This window comes from Eptatretus burgeri, chromosome 15, assembly GCF_056783735.1.
Source record: "Eptatretus burgeri isolate ZD-2024b chromosome 15, Ebu_testis_v1, whole genome shotgun sequence".
Lineage (NCBI taxonomy): Eukaryota > Metazoa > Chordata > Myxini > Myxiniformes > Myxinidae > Eptatretus > Eptatretus burgeri.
Genome location: NC_140975.1, coordinates 34810342 through 34828538, shown reverse-complemented (window position 1 = coordinate 34828538; position 18197 = coordinate 34810342). Strand labels below are relative to the sequence as shown.

The 18197-nt window shown below is 44.7% G+C and overlaps 2 long non-coding RNA genes across 5 annotated transcripts in view; one reads left to right on the top strand and one right to left on the bottom strand.

Moving 5' to 3' along the window:
* LOC147011909 (uncharacterized) overlaps positions 1–18197 on the top strand; it is a 172120-nt gene that overhangs the window by 117502 nt on the left and 36421 nt on the right. Inside the window, exon 9 of one of the 4 annotated variants that reach the window (XR_015051788.1) lies at positions 1–443. This exon is cut by the window's left edge and continues 1368 nt beyond it. The exons of the other annotated variants lie outside the window; for them this stretch is intronic. This is a non-coding gene — a long non-coding RNA (uncharacterized LOC147011909). Of the gene's footprint in view, positions 444–18197 lie in introns of those variants that run through there. 4 annotated transcript variants of the gene reach the window in all.
* Positions 3549–6096, bottom strand: LOC147011911 (uncharacterized). Its single transcript, XR_015051644.1, has 3 exons — positions 6019–6096; positions 4066–4137; positions 3549–3668 (listed from the first exon to the last, which is right to left on the bottom strand). It is a non-coding gene; the product is annotated as an uncharacterized LOC147011911 (long non-coding RNA).

The window sequence follows — 18197 nt, the reverse complement described above, 5'->3', positions numbered from 1 at the left end:
GAAGTGGTCCGTGCTCCGTCACCCCGAGCGAGTGGTTCGTGCTCCATCATTGTGAGTAAGTTGTTCTGAAATAACACCCAATTTCCGAGCCGTTTGCCATATTATCGTGTTTTCTAAATTACAGAGTCAATTTTTTTTTTTTTCCACCCATCACATGCAGCTGCTTTTAAAGAATAATGTTTGTGAACATATCCCTGAAATATCTATATAAATGTAATGTTGTTTTTCGGTGAAAGCTACTCAAGCTTTCTGGGTTGTATACAGTAAGTAGTGTAATTGGGAATCACACTTACTCCAACCTGCTGATTCCTGAAAAGTTGCCGATATTGGCCAAGTGTGTGTGTGTGTGTGTGTGTGTGTGTGTGTGTGTGTGTGTGTGTGTGTGTGTGTGTGTGTGTGTGTGTGTGTGTGTGTGTGTGTGTGTGTGTGTGTGTGTGTGTGTGTGTGTGTGTGTCTGTGTTCTTAAAGTATAACATATTCTCTCTGCTAACCTCTCCCCCCCCCCCGCCAATATATATATATATCTATCTATCTATCTATCTCTCTCTCTCTCTCTCTCTCTCTCTCTCTCTCTCTCTCTCTCTGCCTCTCTCTGTCTCTCTCTCTCTCTCACTGCCTCTCTCTCTCTGCCTCTCTCTGCCTCTCTCTGCCTCTCTCTGCCTCTCTCTGCCTCTCTCTGCCTCTCTCTGCCTCTCTCTGCCTCTCTCTGCCTCTCTCTGCCTCTCTCTCTCTCTCTGCCTCTCTCTCTCTCTGCCTCTCTCTCTCTCTCTCTCTGCCTCTCTCTCTCTCTCTCTCTGCCTCTCTCTCTCTGCCTCTCTCTCTCTCTCTCTCTGCCTCTCTTTCTCTCTCTGCCTCTCTTTCTCTCTTTCTCCCTCCCTCTCTCTTTCTGCCTCTCTCTCTCTCCCTCTCTCTCTCTCTCTCTCTCTCTCTCTCTCTGCCTCTCTCTCTCTCTGCCTCTCTCTCTCTCTGCCTCTCTCTCTCTCTGCCTCTCTCTCTCTCTCTGCCTCTCTCTCTCTCTCTCTGCCTCTCTCTCTCTCTCTCTCCCTCTCTCTCTCTCTCTGCCTCTCTCTCTCTCTCTCTCCTCTCTCTCTCTCTCTGCCTCTCTCTCTCTCTCTCTCTCTCTCTCTCTCTCTCTCTCTCTCTCTCTCTCTCTCTCTCTCTCTCTCTCTCTCTCTCTCTCTCTCTGCCTCTCTCTCTCTCTGCCTCTCTCTCTCTCTGTCTCTGTCTCTGTCTCTGTCTCTCTCTCTCTCTCTCTCTCTGTCTCTCTGTCTCTGTCTCTGTCTCTGTCTCTCTCTCTCTGTCTCTCTCTCTCTGTCTCTCTCTCTCTCTCTCTCTCTCTCTCTCTCTCTCTTTGTGCCATCCTTGCTCTACTCCCACCCACATCTCCTCTCTGTCACTGTCCCCTCCCCTCTCTCTGTCTTTGGACATATCTTGACCGTGGTTATGTTTGGACGGAGTATGTCTCTGGACATGTCTGGGCAGGGTTTATCTCTGGACATGTCCGGGCAGTGTTTGTCTAGAGACAGCTTTGCTCCGGATGCATCCGGGCAGTATTTATGTCTGGACAGGAATTTGTCTCTGGACGGGAGTTTGTCTCCAGGCCATGTTGATTGTATGACCCATACACAATGGATTTCAAACATTATTTTGTTTACATCTTCATTGTTATTCCATGCAGAATTATTTTGAAGAAACAGTATGAATTGCAATTAACCCCCCACCCCTTCTCGCTCCCCCTTGCTCCTCTGTCCTTTGCCCTTCACCTCTTCACTCTCCCTGCTCTCTCTCCCCCACCCCTCTCTCCTTCTCTCCTCTTTTTTTCCCTCCCCCCTTTAGTATTACCGTCAGCGAAGCGACGGGTGGTATTTGCTAGTATGGAATAATTTGGATGGATAACCCAGGTTGTCTTCACCCATGGTGATAACTTGTTACGACTCTAGTTAATCAGTACTGCTGTTTTAGAAACGGCATCATTTTCACTGAGGATGTAGTTATTTCACTTTGAGAAGTTTGTAAGTTGCAAAAAGCGAATGTGAGAGGCTTTGTTTTACCCTGATAAAATGTGGATATCGTGACGACCCAGACAGTCCCACTGTAGTTATTACCTCTTCCCATCTTTCCACAGACACCCACTATACACACTCACACCTCATCCCTCCTATTGATTGATCTTTAGCTGGTATATGCCACTGGTTAGACTTCAGTAATCTCAGCTGTACACATTTATTTTCAAAAAGGCAACAGCTATTTCATATGAAAACCTCACCTTAAATCCCCATTGAAGTTTACAGACTGAAAGAATCCAAGCTGAGTGCAGTTGCTGTTTTGTTTTTTTAACCAACCGCGGGAATGGCCATGACACCACTGTACGACTCCGCATTTCCATGAAGCCCCACATATAGAGGAGGAAAGGCAGACATTCAACATCACTTTTCACTTATCTTCTTTGTTAATATCCACACTGCGCACATCTCAATTCGTCACTCGCATCCATTTTTATTCTCATACTAGTGGCTTGACAGGTATGCCATATCTCAGCAAATCATTGAAGCTTATTTCTTAAAGGTCAAAAGCCCTGAAAGCATACGATGGTGAAGAGAAATATGTAGATGAAAGACATTTAAACTCGTACAGTGCACCTGTTACCTGGCTGATAAAATCCATTGGAACAAAGTCGTCCATTGTTAATACTATTGAAACTGATGTTTATTATGGGATGATTGTTCTGCTCTTACAATTAAAGGAACAATCGACCTACCTTGGTGAGTTTCCAGCCGACGGTGAGACGTGGAAAATGCTCAATCACCCTTACAAATATTTCTCGTTAAGTCGCATGAGAACATCATCAGATTTCTATCGGACTTCATGAGAATTTATATGAGATTTCTTTAAAGTGGCTATTCCATTACATTCTGCTACACTCAATCAAATGGCACGCACTAATGGTATTTGTGGAACACCGGGCCTTCGGTGAAGGTTTTTGAAACAACGGAAGATGAAAGCTCACAATTTTAATCAATGTATGCAGTCGGTGAGTTGCAGTATTCGCTTTTTCTATCATTTTGATTTTTGCTTAAAACAAAACCGGAGCTGTCCTTTGACCGGATTCTTTCCAGACTTGACCATGCTTTCACAAGAATGAGAGATAAAGCTCTTGCAGAGTCGGAGCAATAACGCTTGGCTTGGAGCCATCCGTCTTGTGATGACCAGCTTTTGAATTGAGCATTTTGAGCGTCGCTTTTCCGCACGGAGCAGAATGCATGGCGAGCATGAAAAATGCCTTTAGCAGGAGCGCAATTAAAACTGCAAAAAGGAGACAACTTTAAGTCAGTGCTGCATAAAAGAGTAAATTGAAATGAAACTTGATTGATTAATACCTAAGCGAGTTGTTGGATTTTTGCCTTTAATTTGTTCTTACATTCTGATGTGAAACACCTGCCACATGAACTCTGCAGCCCGTGCATAGATCTCACTTCCAATGATGGATGTTATGTCAGCACGAAAAAAAAAAATCATGATTGTATTCTGTGGGTTTTTTAACATCCTTTATTGTTAGTAACCTTTGGGATGAAAGATTGTAGCTGGCGTCAGAGTTTGAGCTAAAGAAGCTTGAGCCAACAGAGAAACTCCCACCAGGCGCCGATCAACCATGGACAACCTGGCGCAGCCTGAATAAACAATATGTTGGAGTTGGATGGTGTACAGCAAATATGCTGACATGGGGATACAGTAAAGATGATGCCAACTGTGACAACCCTGCCTTATCTTGAAACAAGAAAACAATTAGAAAAAAATTTCTAGATGTAAGGAAATTTTTCTTGTGGTTTTCTTGTTTCAAAAAAACTTTTATTATTTTATTACAAAGAAAATTAATTTTGGCAGGGTGCTGTGTTGAGCCCCAGACGATGGAACATCGAATGAGATGCGGCATATTAGATGAGGCACATTCATCAAAGGACCTGGAAGAGGCCTAATGACACATCCCTTAAGTGTGGCAAACCAATGGCAGGCAGTTGTATGATGACACGAGATGAATGAATGAAGAAAAATCTTTTGTTCACCTACCTCCAGTTCATTACTTCCTTATATCATCTCGATTGACACAATAGAGGTTGTATAGTTTCCACGAGCATATACCTAAAAACGAAATGACCTCTCAGCAAATGTTCATCATGATTTCACCGTTAGGAGAGTTAATTTGTTATTAAAAGCTTAGGCCAGATGTTAAGCAAAATCACAAAGCGAAACGAGAAAGCATCCCAAAGTGAGAAGCCCATCCGTGTCCGCTTTGTACTCAAACTAAAGGTGCAGTCACACCTTGAAGTTTTAGCCAGCAAGTGCAACGTATTAAAATGTATGTAAAACGCTGGCTTACGTTGAACTTTTGATGTTTTTTTTTTAAAGATTCGGACATATTCATAACGACTTGGTCTTATGCATAACGTATTAGTAACGGACACAGAACGTTTCGTTGTGTTATAGATAACTTATACCAACGAATGCTGAACCTGTTGTCGGCCTTCACAACCTATGCCCAATGATAGTCTAACTTATGCATAGCGCGCTGCACACATCGCCGACGAGGACGTGGCGTAGGTTATGAAAAGGCTGCTGCACAACGTTTCAAATCATAAGCGCCGCAGAAATGGAAGTGTCAACATCGCAGTCACACCTTGGCGATCTTGCCAGTGTATGCCGACCTCTGAAAAATGCGTCTAAAACGTTGGCGCACGTCGAATACGGTATGGGTAAGTTTGGTATGCGTGAATAGAACGCTAAGGTACGCTATCATACGTCGTAGTAAGTGGAGTACGTCTTTTAATTTTAAACATGTTGAAAATTTTACGACGTACTCGCCGTATGCCACACGCTCCGCATGCGATGGGAATAAGTTGTACACACGGTATGCGATCGTTGACACACATCGACACACGTTACTTGAATGGTACTCATAAGTCGAAACACGTCAAAGTAATGGTTAGCGTCAATGTTCCAGACTCCCGGTTTTTTTTTTCTTCGGTATGACGGTGTTCAGTGTACAGTGCGGTTATGATTTAAATCGTTGAGTGGCAGCCTATTATTAAATTATATTATAACCGCACTAGAAATCGAAGTGTCAAAATTACCATCATACCGAAGGAAGGAAGAAAAAAAATAAATAAATAAAACCAGGGAGTCTGGAACACTGACGCCAACCATTACCTTGATGTGTTTCGACTTATGAGCACCTTACAAGTAACGTGTGTCGATGTGCGTCACCGATCGCGTAACGTGAGTACAACACGTTACTCATAGGTTAGAAATAAGTTTCGGGTACGCTAAACATTACCTCGACGTGTTTCGACTTATGAGTAACTTACAAGTAACGTGTGTCGACGTGTGTCAACGATCGCGTGACGTGCCTACAACTTATGGCCAGCGTTATGCGGAACATGTGAGTCATACGCTGACACACGTCTTAAAATTTCAAGCATGGAAAATTTGAGGACAACCGAAAAGTACAACGTTTAAAGCCAGCGTACAACGACGTATGGCAGTGTTTTTCAGTGTTCTCTCAATGTTATCAAAACTTACCCATAACGTATTCGACGTGTACCAGCGTTTTCGACAAATTTTCAAAAAATCGGCATAAGCTGGCTAAAACGTTAAGGTGTGACTGGGCCTTAAGGTTGATGAAAACAACAGTTAAAAAAAGAAGTTAAATTTATTAATTACTTGTAGTGTTTTCCATAGTCTCATAATAAAGATTTGTTAAAAATTTCATGGTAAAAGTTCAAATGATAAACTAGAAAACGTCTCAAAATGCAGGCGGACAAAATGAAGAAACACGGAAGCAATTGCAAAACCGGCCGTCTCGGGCTGTACAACGGCGGACCTGGGAAACCGGGTGAGGAGGGTGTGAGTGGACACCCAGCAGGATTAAAAATAAGACCTGTCAAAGGAGCTCATGGAAGAGCCAACGGCCATTTACACTCCCTCCTAGGGTTACAGGTTGGTGGTAAGGAAGGGCAAGCTCACCGTAAAAATTTAGGCTCCATTAACTTCATCATGGCAGGACAACTTCAACATGGGCAGCAACCAGCCCATAGGTTTCTGTGGGCGGTACCGGCCTATGTCAAAAAGAATGGTACAAACCCTAAAGCAAGATCGCGAAAGCCTGTCCTTCCTTATGATGGTTCTCATGGACCCGATGTGCGTTCAAGCTTGAGGTTTAGGAGTTGGAACATTGGTTCATGGTGGGAAGAAGTATGGAGGTAGCAATGGAACTGATGAAGAGGAAAGTGGATGTGTGTTGACTGCAAGAAACAAGATGGAAAGGAGGTGGAGCAAGATTCGTTCGTTGGTGCGATGGGGGTCAGGTAAAAGTTTTTGTGGTGATGGAGCTGCAGGAGTGGGAGTTTTGATAAAAGAGGAACTGAGTGGTAATGTTATTGATATAAAAAGAATTAGTGACAGGATTCTCGTGGTGGTAATGGTACATGGGAAGCAATTAATTTGTGTGATAAGTGGATATGCGCCGCAGGTGGGACGAGAGGAAGTTGAAAAAGAAAAGTTTTATGAAGATCTGATAGCAGAAGTGGAGAGCACGCGGCCAAAATAATTTTTAATTGTCACTGGCGACTTCAACGGTCATGTGGGTAAAGATGCAGATGGTTATGAAGGTGTTCATGGCGGTTTTAGTATTGGTAGGAGAAATGATGAAGGAAGAAGTTTATTAGAATTTTGTGCGGAGGCGGATCTTCTTGTCATGAACAGTTGGTTTAAGAATAAGAAAAAGGCAGCATTTAGGTCCAGTGGAGCAGAAACAGAGATCGATTTTATGTTAGTAGGAAAAAGTTGGAGAAAGAAAATTCGAAATGTGAAACTTATTATTCCTGCGCTTTCGAAGAATTGCGGGAATATTGTGATTGTCTCCGTCCGTCCGTCCGTACGTCCATCTGTCTTACCCTGTAACTCCTCCTACACCGTTTGAAATAGGAACTTGAAACTTTGGGACATAGTAGATATATGTATGGGAAAGTGCACAACACTTTCGGATTTTTGATATGACCCCTAGGGGCCAGAGGGGTTGGGGTCATGGGGGTTGATTAAAAAAAATTTGTCTTATAGCTTTTTAAATCAAACATATTCATGAGTTATACATTTAACAACATATATTTTAAACACATGATGATCAGAGGGTGCTTGGGGGGTAGGGGGTGCTTTGCGGATAGGGGGTCAAAATAGCTCCTCCTACACCGACCATTTGAGATAGGAACTTGAAAATTTGGGACATAATAGATATATGTATGGGGAAGTGCACAACACTGTCGGTTTTTGATATGACCCCTAGGGGCCGGGCCAGAGGGGGTGGGGTAATGGGGGCTGATTTTTTACAGCGCGTGTGCTGTATACAATTGCACCGAGTTTGAAATGTCCCCGGTGTCTACCATGTCCCCGGTGTCCCCCCCCCACCCCCATGCACCTCAAGTGACAGCCAATGACGGCCATCCGGTAGATGGTAGTGCGTAACTTACACGGAAATGGCGACGATTGACGGAAATACCCGAGTATTTCAATGGAAATTTGTGAAACTAATGTGTTATATATGTGAAAACCATTGAATTTATTGCTTGACGGAAAAAAACCAAGAAACGCTCCCCCTCTCATGGATGAATGAACGAAAGACGTCATTTCCACCCACCATGGCATTTCGCGCCGAACGCTGAAAGCTAAGTTCTTCTTATGTCATCATTCTCTTTAATATTATCCATAAACAAGTGTTTCGTCATGCATTAGTCGTTGAAATTTACTTACAATTATGGCAGATATTGGTAGCAAAGTGATAAGTGGTTCTTTCAACCAGGGACATCTTGAATTATCTTCATAACTTTGTACTGTACATTCAAAATATGCAAGAATTAAATATTCTTAAATTCAAAATGTGTTAATCTATATTTTATATAAAAACAATATAACTCATTATGTAGTTCGTGTAACCACTATGCTTCAATGTTTTGCTCAACAAATATTTTAGCTTTGCTTTCATCTTTTCATCAGCAAAGCTTACATTTTACTCATCATTTGTTTGTCTGTAAATTAACTTTATGATTATTTTTTTTTTTTACATCATTCTTTTGTGGCCCCCTGCCTTGCTGTATGGAACAATTTCATTCCTTCTGTTATATATAAAGGGGCTTATCACAATAATAACAAGATTTTTACATTTCAAATATTAAGTATGCTTTTTAATTGTTTTTCAACTGAAAAAGCATAAATTGCATATTTAACATTAGTGTACTCATTTGCTTCACCACACGTGCTGTATTGAAGGATTTCACTTGTTTTTAAGTGTATTTACCATTGTACATGGTAAATTCTTTCATAATGAACTTACTTATGTGGCCCCCATGAGTGACAAACAGTCACAGGTTTTACTGTATTTATCTAATTGATTATGAATAATTATAATTAATATTATACACAGTTCATTCCTATGATTAAATTGATGCACAGTTCTGTATTGCTGGACAGTGTTAAATTAATGTTTCATGAAATGTTGACATGCTTGCAATGACTTCTGATTTAGTAAACATAGTAAGTCTTTGGTCATGAAGCACATCAAATAGAAAAGAATAGTCAATCCATTTTGCAAGATAAAATTTCACCTAGCATTAATGGGACAAAGCAGTGCACGCGGGAATATGCGATGGTGTGCCATCGACAACGTAGTTCGAGTTCCTGGTGATCTCCAGCACAGCGTGGTGGTAATGGATGTGGACAAAACAAATGAGGTGAAGAAAAAGAAACAGCAACAGAGTAAGCATACAAAGACCTGGAAGCTGAAATATGGAGAAGTAAAAAGAAAATTTGCTGAAAGGATGAATATTCTCTGAAAGGAAAAGGAAGAAGACGGAGATATCTGGACAAAGTACAGGAATTGTGCTCAACAAGCAGCAAATGAAGTTTGTGGTGTTAGTAAAGGAAAAACCACGTCATGGTGAAACCTGGTGGTGGAACGAAGAGGTGAAGTTGGCCATCAAAAGAAAGAAAGAAAGGTTCAAGAAGATGCAGAAACAGAACATGGAAGAAAACAAAGCAAGATACAAGAGAGATAAGAAGAAGGCGAAGAAGGCGGTGGCAGAAGCCATGAAGAAAGAAGCTGAAAAAGAGCTGGAACAGTTGCAGATGAACAGACAAGGAATTTTTCAGAAACTGAAGATAATGAAAAGGGAATCTGGTGACATCACTGAAAGCAACCGTATAAAGGATAAAAATGGGAGGATTTTCTGTATTGATGAAGATAGAAGAAGAAGAATCTGGAATGTCAGGTCAGGTATGGGAGCATGTGCCAGAACAGTGCGTCGCTGCGTCCACTTTCCGCTGGTACTCCAGGGGCCTCCCTCTGGCCTTCCCCCAGGCAGATCACTTCCTGTTCCGGTTTTGAGCAGCGAGAGGTCTCCTTTGGGGCTCCCTGCTGACTTCTCAAAGCTAAGTTTCCGGTTGTTATTTGTCCCGTTTTAACTGTTTAATTTTCTCACCTACATGTTACTGTGTGTTGCTAGTTCGGTTTTGTTTCAAAAATCGTGCTATTTTGTGAGTATTTTTGTCGACGTTCTTACCTGTGCTTGAGGCCTAGGCGTAGGCTTGAGGCCTACCGGTTCCACTCGATGTTCGATCGTTTTTTTTTTTTGTTGTTTGTTTTTTCTCCCCATTACCTTCATTTTCTATCCTCCCCATTACCTTCAATTTTGATCCTCCCCACTTTCCAAACATCCCCCATTCTCCCAACTAACCTCTTTCTTATCTCAAAAAAAAAAACCGACAACAACAACACGCTCACCTTCTCCCGATTCTGCTTCTTCTTCTTCCTCTTAACTTCCTCCTCGTCTTCTTCCTCGATTTTTTTTTTTTTTTTTTTTTTTTTTTTTTTACACTTCCATGACCTAATCTGTTGAACTCTCTCATATATTAATATTAACAACAACAAAAAAAAATATTTGTATATATATATATATATATATATATATATATATATATATATATATATATATATATATATATATATATATATATATATATACACACCCAACAACACGCTCACCTTCTCCCCTTCTCCCGATTCTGCTTCTTCTTCTTCCTCTTAACTTCCTCCTCGTCTTCTTCCTCGATTTTTTTTTTTTTTATTTTTTTATTTATTTATTTATTTATTTATTTATTTATTTTTTTTTTTTTTTTTTTTTTTTTTTATACACTTCCATGACCTAATCTGTTGAACTCTCTCATACATTATTTTTAACAACAAAAACGATCTTATAATGCTTCATCTTCCTCTCTCACACATGTGGTACTCTTTACTGTTTCACAATGCACTAATCTGCTATTTTAACAGACTGCTCTCATTTCGACCTCTCCTTCATTCCTTGCCTAAAAAATCCAACTATTACAGCGCTTCTTCTCTCCATGCTTTGAATTCGCCTTCATTGCACCCTTCAAGAATTGTGTTAAATCGCATCTCTGACCTAAAACTTTTAAAAACCACAGTTTGCCATGGATGCTCGCTTTCCATCAACCATTCTTTTTTTCCAAATTCAGTGCCAACTTACCCCCCTCACCCCTCACTCTCACTCTCAAAGCAACCATCCCACTCTTCTTCCTCCAAGCCTACCTCTCACCTCTCTCAAAAATGCACCCCTCACCTTTCTCCCACCTTTCATCCCCCTCACTCTTCCTTCTCAAAGTTGCCCCCCTCTCATCCACCAACCTGCCTCCCTCCACTGCCCTCTCACCTCCATCTCTTCACTCCACCTCCTCAAATCCTCAACTGCCTTCTTCCTTGTCTCTTGTCCCCCTCTCCCCCAGCACCACAGAGCCTTTTCTCCTCATTCGGCCCCCTCCCCTCGCTGTTCTGCAATACCCCACACTCCTTCAGCAACCCTCCTTACCTGCCCCCTCGTCCCTTGTCCTACCCTCCCCTCCCCCTCCACCTCCTGCACCCAAAGCCTCCTCCCCTTCCTCTTCATTAAAAGTGTGGACCTCAAATATCCGGGGCCTTCGCTCAAACCTTTCAGATCTTTCCATACAGGTTGCCACTGACAAACCAGACATTATCTGCCTAACCGAAACTTTCCTCTCCCAAGACGTGTCTGACTCCCAAGTATCTCTCCCTGGCTACTCCCTCTTACGGTATGACAGACCTGAGCCTCGTCCTGGTGGAGGTGTTGCTCTCTTCATCAAAGACTCTATTCCTCACTCTCCATGCACTGCTCTCACTCCCCACACCCCCAGGAATACCTCTGGCTTCGGCTTCCCCTCCACTCCCACCTCATGTTTATATGTGTACTGTACCGTCCACCGAACAGTGATGACTCCATCTACATCTCACTATCCGAAAACATGGACCATCTTCTATCTTCTCATCCAAACTCTCTCTTCCTCTTATGTGGTGACTTCAATTGTCATCACGCCAGTTGGCTAGGTGTGGGTACCTCTCTCACCTGCCATGGCACCTCAGCAAAAGCTTTCTGCGACTCATTGGGACTGACTCAATCGGTCAACTTCCCGACCCGGATCTCAACCAATGGTACTCCATCTCTTCTGGATCTGATTTTGACAAATTTCCCTGACAATATCTGCTGCTCTTCCTTCGCTCCAATTGGTTCTTCTGACCACGTCCTTGTTAAAGTGGACATCTCTCTGGCTGTTATCAGAGAACCACCTCACCGCCGTCGAGTCTGGCATTTCACTCAAGCCGACTGGCAGGGTCTCCGAGCAGCCATCAAACTTACAGACTGGTCTCCTATCACTACTTTCTCAAACATCAACTCATCCTGGGAATTCTTTCAAATAAACTTGCTCTCCCTCATGCACAGATTTATCCCCTCTCGTGTTCAGTTGTCTTACCCTTCCTCCCGCCCTTGGTTTACTGAAGCTTGTGGCGAGGCAGTCGTCCTGAAACAACTTGCCTTTGCCTCATGGAAAGCAAACCCAACTGAGGGCAATCTCAGTTCTTTCCACAAAGCTCGGAACAAGTGTGTATCTACCCTCAGGAGAGCCAGAAAACAACATCTTTCTCATCTCAAGTCTGAACTCTCATACCTCTCTCCCTCCTCAAAATCCTGGTGGCGTTTAATCAAATCTGTTACTGGTGTATGTTCCCCCTCCATCCCCTCCCTTACCTCAAATGGCCGCACTGCTGATTCCACACGTGATAAAGCTGAATGTCTAAACTCGGTGTTTGCAGCTAAATATTGTGTCCTAAACCCATCACTATCTCTACCCACTTTACCCAGTCGCACCCAACTGTCCCTAGACTCTGTATCCTTTTCTCCTGACAAGGTGGAGAGCTTGCTTTCAAACCTCGAGTCAGATTCTGCAACCGGTCCAGACGGCATCAGCCCACGTGTCCTCAAAGCCTGCTCTTCTGCTCTTGCTCACCCTCTCTCTGTTCTATTCACCCTCTCATTTGCCCAAGGTCATCTGCCATCTGCTTGGAAATCTGCTAACATCACTGCCCTGCATAAAAATGGTGCAAAAACAGATCCCTATAACTACAGACCAATCAGCCTTCTCCCAATCATCAGCAAGGTGATGGAATCCATCATCGCCTCAGATATGAAATCCTTCCTCTTCTCCAATGGCTTGATTTCCAATCATCAATTTGGTTTCAGACCAGGTCACTCTACCCTGGATATGCTGCTTCTGCTCTCCCATCAATGGATGGAGGTCCTCAATGCCAGACAGGAAATCCGAGCCGTATCCCTGGACATATCACGTGCTTTTGACACAGTCTGGCACCCTGCCCTACTCACCAAACTCTCTTCCCATGGTATTCAAGGCCATCTCCACTCATGGCTCGCAGACTTCCTCTCCTGTCGCAGTCAACGTGTGGCCCTAAATGGAGTTCTTTCATCCCCTCTTCCTGTGCAGGCTGGAGTTCCTCAAGGTAGCGTTCTGGGCCCTGTTCTTTTTCTGGTTTTCATCAATGATCTCTCGGACTCTCTGGAAAATCCTCTATTTCTCTTTGCCGACGACTCCACCCTCTGTCGTACCATCTGTCATCCCTCAGACCGGCAAGCAGCAGCTTCTTCACTCACTGCAGATCTGGATAAAATCACAAACTGATCCAACACGTGGAACATGTCTTTCAATCCAGACAAATCTCACACTCTCACTATGTCTCTTCGAAAGGACCGTTTACAAAACCCCCCCATCCACTTTCTCAACAATCCTCTGGAAGAAGTCTTTTCTTTCAAGCTTCTAGGTCTCACTATCTGCCATGACCTTTCCTGGGAAAGTCACATTTCCAACCTCGCCTCAAAAGCCAGTCGCCGACTGGGAATCCTCCGTCGTGCTAAGTCCTTCCTCGGCCCTCTTGAGCTCCTGACCACTTACAAAGCTTTTGTCCGTAGCCTGATGGAGTACTGCTCTCCCCTCTGGGCTGGTGCTCCTGCCTCCCACCTTTCTCGGCTTCATGCTGTCGAAACCAGGGCATTTAAGATCATCGGCATCTCCCGCAATGAAGCTGAGTCTTTGGGCCTCTCACTCAATCACCGCAGGTTGGTCGGTGGTCTTTCTGTCTTCTACAGACTCCTCTCCAGCCTTGCCCCCCCTGCTCTCTCTGAGATTTGTCCCCACCACATTTCCACAGGGCGCTCAAGGTCCGCCAACAACCCCCTTCTGGTAAAACTTCCAAAATCACGAATCACTGCTCATCTCCACTCTTTCATTCCTCTTTTTTCCCGCCTTTGGAATAAACTTCCTCACTCTATTCTTTCCCATTCTTCCCTCCAGGCTTTCAAAACAGCTGTTCACCACCACCTCTTATCTCCCCCCATCCAAATCCTCGATCTTTTCTATCCCCGATAATCCACCCAAGCCCACTTCCTTCATTTCTCCTACTTTCCTTCCTGAAAGTCCCTGAAATGTCCATCTTCTCTTCGCCATGTTCCCCGTCCCATCCCCATCCCTCTCCCTTCCACAGTTCACCTAATGTGTCTGTTCCCCACTGTTTTGTCCCTTCCACTCCCGCCCCTCTTGTCTCATGCCTCCTTGCTGTGAGTTGTGTGTTCGCTCTCATACGACCCTCGACCAAGGTATACAAAAAAAAAAAAAAAAAAAAAAAAAAAGATGCCAGGCCCATCCCCATCACTTTGAGATGCTGGTCAAGCTGCTGCAACCACGAGGTACGTGGTCGGCCCATTGACCTCCTTCCACTCACGAGACTCCCTCTCTGAGAGAATCTGGTGAGCAGGATCAGCGTCAGGAAAACGAGCCACATGTCCATACAGCCGCAACTGATGCTCACAGACCATGCAAGTAACAAATCTCATCCGAGTCTCTCTCAGCAACTACTCGTTGGACACAAAATCCGACCAGCGATAGCCAAGGATTCTCCAAAGAGACCTCGTACCAAAGGAATTAAGTCTCCGTCTCAGATCCTTGGTCAGAGTCCAAGTCTCGCATCCATAGAGCAAGACTGGAAGCACCAAGGACCTGAAGACTCGGACTTTCTTCCTCCCGCACAGGTACCGGCAGTGCCACACCCCATGATCCAGTGAATCCATGACTCCCCAGGCCCAACCCAGACGTCTATTGACCTCTGACTCACAGCCAGCAGGGACATGAATATCACTGCCAAGGTAAGTGAATCTCTCCACGACCTCAACATCCTCACCACAAACAGACACAGACAGGAAAGCAGCATCCAAGATGTCATTGAAAGCCTGGATCTTAGTTTTGACCCAAAAAACCTGTAATCCCAGTGGCTCGAACTCCTCATTCAGCACATCGAGAGCCCCCAAAAGGATATCTAAAGTCTCCGCAAAGATGACTGCATTATCTGCGAAATCAAGGTCCGAGATCTTGACATTCCCAAAGGATGCACCGCAGCTTGATCTTTCCGACATCCTCCCTAAAATCCAGTCCATACAAGTGCTGAAAAGTGTGGGGGCCAGTACACACCCCTGACGAACTCCAGTACCAACCGGAAATAAGTCAGAGATGGTACCACCACACTTCACAGCACTCTCAGTACCAGAGTAGAGTTCAGACATCAGATCGATCAGTTTTGGTGGCACCCCACGAAGACCAAGAATCTTCCAGAGGACATCCCGATTGACTGAATCGAACGCTTTACAGAGATCAACATAGGCTGCAAGCAGCCCCTGCCGAAACTCTCATCTGCGTTCGGTGAGGACACGAAGAGCAAGGATGCGGTCAATCGTTGACCTCTTTGGTGTAAAGCCTGACTGCTCTGGACGCTGGTGCTCAAGCAGATGGTGGCGAACCCTATCAAGAATTATCCGAGCTAAGACCTTGCCTGGCACTGAGAGCAGCGTCACCCCACGGTAGTTGTTGCAGACTTGGCGATCACCCTTCCCTTTCCAGAGAGGGACAACAAGGCCCCTCTTCCAATCAGTTGGGCTGATGCCTGTGCTCCAGGCAGAGCACAAAACTGCATGCAACGACACGAGTACAGCATTTCCACCAGCCTTGAGAAGTTCAGCCTGGATGCCACAGATCCCTGGAGCTTTACCCCGTTTCAACCGGTTCACCGCAGCCCGTGTTTCCACAAGCGAAGGTGGACCACAGTTGATTGGAGGGTCAGCAACAGGGATTGTAACACCCTTGGCGTCCAACTCGACAGCTGGGGGATCAGCCTGGTACAACCGCTCAAAGTTACCGGCCCAGCGGGCCTTCACTTCAGCCTTCTCTGTCAAGAGCCTACCACTCTCAGCTCTAACTATAGTGCTCCGAGGGATGGGCTTGGATGAACGCAATGCGCGAATTCCCCTGTAAGCGGGACGACAATCACCTGTCCACAGGTGATGCTCTACCCCCTCACAGATTCCTCGCACATAGGCCTCCTTGTCCACCCTTAGCACACGTACAGTTGTACGCCTCAGCTCCCTGAACAGCTCAGCTCTGCCATTCAGCCTGGCCCTGCGACTCTGTTCAATGGTATCCAGTGTCCCTTGAGAGACAAAATTATTCTTTGCCCTGCGGTGAGTTCCAAGACATCCACCGGCAACATCAAGGACGGTGGTCTTGAAGGCACTCCACAACTCTTCATGACCCACGAAAGCACCCAGACACCCCAAATGTCCACTCAGCCTGTTCACAAACTCCTCAGCTACTCTCTCATCCTTGAGCTTGCCAACATCCAGCCAAGGCTGGGATGGTACCATTCTCCAGGATTTAAGGTGCAGCTTTAGAGTTGCGACAACAAGCCGGTGGTCAGTATTGAGGAACTGAGCACTCCGGTAGACCCTTCAGTTCTGGATCATCCTCCAGCGACCGTCAACGAGGACATGGTCAATCTCCTTTGCTACACCGTCATCGTTGGAATACCAAGTCCAGCGATGAGCTTGTGGGCGCTGAAACCATCAACCAGCCACCCAAAGTCCATGACTTCTTGCAAAGTCAAGGAACTTAGTGCTATTCTGGTTCATGGTTCCTGACCCATGGGGACCAACACACATCTCATAACCATCCCTATCAGTTCCAGTTGATGCATTGAAATCCCCCAAGATGAGAAGTGTATCTCGTCTGGGATACTGATCAACCACAGACTCGAGTGTAGCGTAGAATGCGTCCTTCATGCTGAGATCACTCGCCTCAGTCGGAACATAGACAGAGACCAGGGAAATGACACCTAAGGAGTGACGAATCCTTAGTCTCATAATACGCTCGTTGACCGGTGTTACCTCAATTATCATTGGGGTCAGCTTATTGGACACAGCTACAGCAACTCCTTAAGTATGGTAACCATCAGAGCGACCAGACCAATAGTAGGTGTAACCACCCACCATTACCTCGCCGCAATCCAGTCTCCGAACCTCAGAGAGGGAGCTGCAATCCCGATGTCCAAACGCTTGAGCTCAGATGATAACAGAGACAGGTGATCATCCTCTCTTAGGGATAGTACATTCCAGGCACCCACCCGAAGGGACCGCCTCAGGTTAACCCAAGGAGACCGCCGTCTGGTGGATGACACCTCAGCACCACTCTGACACACTCTCCCACAATCTGACCAAGGGATGTTACCCCGTGGTTTCCCTCCTATCATCAAAGATTGGGGGTCCCGAAGGTTTTGCCCCAATCCCGTCATCCGGTGTGCTGCCCTGCAAAGGGAAACTGCACAGGAGGTACTCCCACGGAGTGGGTTTTCAGATTTTTTTGCGTTTGTGTGTTTTGCGGAATGAAGGGTTTTACGGTGGCCGGAGTGCAAATCCTGCCACCAACCTCCTCATAAAAGTTACCCAACTGCAGGAGGACGTCTGCAGACACAATTGGGCACTAGATATGGATGGCCGTTGGCTCACAAGGAGCTCCTCCGCCCTTTGATCTTGAGAAGATCAAAGTAAGAAAGGTTCAATAAGATGCAGAAACAGAACATGGAAGAAAACAAAGCAATTTACAAGGGAGATAAGAAGAAGGCGAAAAGGCGGTGGCAGAAGCCATGAAGAAAGAAGCTGAAAAAGAGCTGGAACAGTTGCAGATGAACAGAAAAGGAATTTTTCAGAAACTGAAGATAATGAAGAGGGAATCTCGTGACATCACTGAAAGCAACTGTATAAAGGATAAAAATGGGAGGATTTTCTTTATTGATGAAGATAGAAGAAGAAGAATCTGGAAGGAGCGTGTGGAATCCATCATGAATCAGGAAAATCACTGGGATGGTATATATATATATATATATATATATATATATATATATATATATATATATATATATATATATATATATATATATATATATATATATATATATATATATGTTTTTTATGTATATATATATATATATATTTTATATATATATATATATATATATATATATATATATATATATATAATATTGTTGCGGGCCGGGGGGTCGGGTGAGAAGACCACCAGGTGGGGGAAGCTATGTTAATTCCCAACAGACTCCTCAGAATTGTAGGCCGTCGCACACGGATAATTCCATGACGCGGCGGGTCACTTAACCGACCGTGGACACCAATAACTCAACCACGTGACTTTGGGTCCTCTATCTAGTTAATCCGGAGACCTAAATATAATCACGAGATTTAATTACCGGGGAACACGCTCTCGGTACGCCTTGTCCGAACCGGATCGCTCTCCCAGACCGGATCACTTTACCGGATCGGATGCAGCCGAGCGACACTGCCAAGAACGTACCGGCTAAAAGGAACGGATTGTTGGGAATAAGGTCC